The following is a 4,502-nucleotide window of genomic DNA, read 5'->3' on the forward strand; positions in this document are numbered from 1 at the left end:
CCCAAACATAAAATGTATAATATTGGACTACATGATAATTACAAATCATTCTCATTTTGTTAACGGAAATAACTGGAATTCTAGAAATCATTATTAAAGTTGTATGTGGGCATTTGCCTTCATAGCTTAAAAAAAATGTTGGAAATACAGGATGAGACAGACAGTTGTTAAAATTCAAATTTTGCCACGTTCTTAGCCCACAGTATGGCAGAAGGCTTCAGTTGTCTTAAATTGAATGAAGATGTGGAAAAAAAACCAAACCAATCTGTAACATGATTTCTTTCGGTATGTATCCAAGTTTACGAGGTTGACAGACCTTCTGATTTCTTGGCACAGCAGGTATTCATATAATGCAAATCATTCTTATGTGCTAGGAAAGTCTCTTAGTGCATCTCAAATTCTTCATCGTGTGGTGAGCCAGTGACCTACTAGGCCAATTCTCTCATGTTTCAAAGGGTCTTTCCCTGCCCCATTCTATTTATAAGATGAAACACACATCATTCAAGTAAAATAATTGTTAAATACAATACAGGTTCAACAACCTACCTTGGATACAGAAGAAAAAAACAGCCTGGTGAAGAATAAGGATCTTCCTTTCACACAATTGAAATCCGTATTCCATGGCACAGTTCATTAAGGGGGGTATTTTGATTGTTCTTTCCAATCAGTGGAAATAATCAGGTTGAATTATCACAGCAACATTCAAACTACACAGCTGTATCTAGAAACTATGGTTCTAGATTGTGAAAGTCCAGTTTGTTAGTGAAACAGAATGCATTCCTTTCAGTAGCAAATAAAATGTAAATAAAAAAATTCTGAAAGGCAGAATTCTAGTTTCCAGTTCCAGTTTTGATTTGGTCTGTAAGTTTATAAATTAACCCAAATGATACCGAAGTTTCTGTATTGAATTGCATGCTGTTTGTGCAAGGCTATGTAACTCTGATTTGTCATTGACTGAAAATATTAATTGAATAACCTTGCAGAGCACAGATCTGCTCCTATAGTCTGCAGCTACTTTATGAAGTCTATTGTTTTCGGTTCTGATACTGAAGAAGTCTGAACATATAAATACTTGGGTCCCCAAAAGATACAGACATGTGCTAACTTCTCACACACTACAGTCTTTCTTGTACTGCTTACATGCTGCTGGCAAGGGAAAGGAGTCTTGAAGTGGATGTTTAAGTCATGTTTGTGTTAAGGTCTCTTTCACTGTCGACTGTAACTAAGGAGGACTGTTGATTTTAGCATTAAACGTACATAAATAAGTCTATGCAAAACTGGGGTTGTATTTGCTGTGTCTTGTACCTGGTTTGGTTGAAAGGAGCTCGCTCTTGGCTGTTATGCAAACTAATTTGGTACTCCCATTTCATAATAATAGTTAATTGTGTGTGAAAATTTTTCCTGATATAAATAATGCACATAGTACATCCCCTTTTTCATTTCAAAACAACCAAGTCACTGGTTCTTCTAGAACAGCTTCTGCAAGTGCAGAATAACATACTGAGGTATTTTTGATGGTTCTCATTTCTGTGTGTAGGTGTTGAAAAAATCATTCTTGCACTTTACATACTGTGAGTTTACTGCTCTTCTGTCTTGCATCTCTGATGACAATGACCTCAGAATACCCTAACAGTAGTCATAAAGAATACAAAATTAGAACATTCCAAGTCTTTAAAATAAGCAAGACTTTCCAGTTCAAGCCATTGTTTTCTGAGTTCCATTTCCAAATAAAAGATTGGGCAGTCAGGGTAAAGAGTTACCTTTTAGTATTGGAAAAGAAGGTTGTGAAAAACTATGTAAGTAGAGTACCTTTGGTGACATTAAATGTTTTAGTTTTCTAGTTGTGGAAATGACATCAGCTTAAATATGTGGTTCTGTGTGCAGTTAATGTAGAAGAAAAACTCCTTATCTACAAAAGTTCATTGAAGGTATTGCAGGTCATGCTGCATTATCAGTATCTGTGATCTATTTAAAAGTTCCTTACTTGTGATAGGACTAATTTTGGTAAGCCAGCTGGGTGACCACCTCACATTCTTATCTTCATTAGGCTTGGGAAGTCTTTGGAAGTTAAGATTACAGTGGGCTGGGGTGGGCTGTTTTAGAGTTAACTGGGAAAATGTTCATCTGCTTCTGGAAGATACTCTTGCACAGTACTTACTTCTCTGTAGTAACAGCAAAAGATACTGAGGTGTCTCCAGAAGGGCAACGAAGCTGGTGAAGGGTCTGGAGCACAAATCTTGTGAGAAGCAAATGAGGGAAGTGGGGTTGTTTTACCTGGAGAAAAGGAGGCTCAGGGAGACTTACGACTCTCTACAACTACCTGAAAGGAGGTTGTAGCAAGGTGGGTGTTGGTCTCTTCTCCCATGTGGCAAGTGACAGGACAAGGGGAAATGGCTTCAAGATGTGTTTCAAGTGAAACAGGATAATCTATTTGTAATGCTAGTCCTTAGCATACAGCTTACAGCTCTATCATAAGATACTGGGAAGGGACCTCAGGAGGCTTTCCAGTACCAGCACAGCATCTTCCCCCTGTTATAGACTAATTGGGCTTTTCTGATAGTCCTGTGTAAAACCCTCTGAGTGAATAAATCTAGCTGTAGGAGTTGAGAAGAAAAGCCAGAACAGAAAGGAATAAGCAGTGTTTCATCTGGTGAAACCACCAAACCCTTCATCATCAACTTGCTCAAGAAAGCATCACTCAGCCTCACACTCTCTGCCATCCCAGGAGTTGTTTCAAAGATCCACAGGAGAAAGGAAAAAAATACAATACTGAACCAGGAATTGGTGTTTCAGGCTAACTCTGATTTCATAAACTTGGGGAATGCTCCAGCATTATCCCCAGGTAAGGACACTCTGATCAACACCACCTTTTCACTGCCAGCAAGTTCCCCACCCCTTCAGTACCAGAAGAGCATTGTTTTTTTATTAACTTTTTGCTACTGCAGACTCTGCAACCACATAGTAAAAAAAAAAAATAACCCAGTAATATGTAAAGTACTAAGTAAATAAAAATTTTCAGGAGCCAACTATGCACACAGTTTCTGCTGTGTTTCCCATGTAACAAGGTCACAGATGCCACACTTATGCAGACTGAATTTAGATGCCAACTGGTGGATGATGAGGGCATCTTCAGCACTAAAGTAGGAGTCAAACTCTGAGAGCAATGGGGCAGACTACGCCTGGGCTACAAAGAAATCTGTGCCAGAGAAAATGAGTTTGTGTGGAGGTCTCAAAACAGGGGTCTCATCTGCACGAACAGAGGCATGTTAACACATAGGAATTCATCAAGGACCGAACCCATGGTGACGTAGTTTAACCCCACGCAGCTGCTCATTTGCTTCACCTCCTCAGTGGGGGGGGAGGAGAATCAGAAGGGTAAAAGTGAGAAAGAAACTTAAGAGTTGAGATAAAGACAGTTTAACAATTAAAAGGAAATAATAATTTCAAAGAAATAATAATTAAAAAAATAAAATTCTGAGGGGCAAAAAACCAAACCAAAACAAAAAAGATAGGTAAATAAAACCCAAAAAAGGCAAGTGATGCAAATTAAAACAATTGCTCGCCACCGAGCCAGCCAGTCCCCAAGCAGTGCCACCCCCTTCAACCTTCCCCCCCCAACATGCCCCTCCAGTTTTACTGCTGGGTATGACACCATATGGTCTGGGATATCCCTTGGATCAGTTGGGGTCAGCTGTCCCGGCTGTCTCCCCTCCCAACTCCTTGTGCAGCCCCAGCCTACTCACTAGTGGGGCAGTCTGAGCAGCTGAGAAGGCCTTGAGGCTGTGTAAGCACTGCTTAGCACTAACAAAGGCATTACTGTTGCTCTTACTTCAGACAGATCTTCCATGGAGTGCTGATCCTAAAGGGGTTCCTTGGAAGAGAATCTTCCTGGTTTCTTGCAGAGGAAATCTACCTTAATAAAGTAGTAATGCTCACTTTAAAACTGTCTCAACACCTTCAAAACTTTCTTCAATGTTTTTCTTGACTACAGCTCACACTACCCTGAGCATCCTGAAAATACACAGCACAAATTATCCACTGAAAAGATGCTACAAAGCTGACTGAAAATAAAATCCTAAATCACACTATCATTTGGGTTGGAAGGGACCTTAAAGATCATCCAGCTCCAACCTCCCTGCCATGGGCAGGGACACCTTCCTCCCCTAGACCAGGCTGTTCAAAGCGCCCTCCACCCCGGCCCTGAACCCTGCAGGGGATGGGGCAGCCACAGCTCCCTTGGGCAGCCTGCGCCAGTGCTCATGACACTCATAGTGAACTTCTTCCTAATATTTAACCTAAATCTACCCTCTATCACTTTAAAGCCATTCCCCCTTGTCCTATCACTACACACCCTTGTAAAAAGTCCCTCTCATATATGAAGTCCCTCTCAACACAAGGATTGCTTGTAGGGCCCCTTTGGTTACTGGAAGGCTTATAAAGGTCTCCCTGGAACCTTCTTAATGCTGAACAACCCAACTCTCTCAGCTTGTCTCCATAGGAGA

This window comes from Nestor notabilis, unplaced genomic scaffold (genome assembly GCF_000696875.1).
Source record: "Nestor notabilis isolate BGI_N333 unplaced genomic scaffold, ASM69687v1 scaffold15749, whole genome shotgun sequence".
NCBI classification, from domain to species: domain Eukaryota; kingdom Metazoa; phylum Chordata; class Aves; order Psittaciformes; family Psittacidae; genus Nestor; species Nestor notabilis.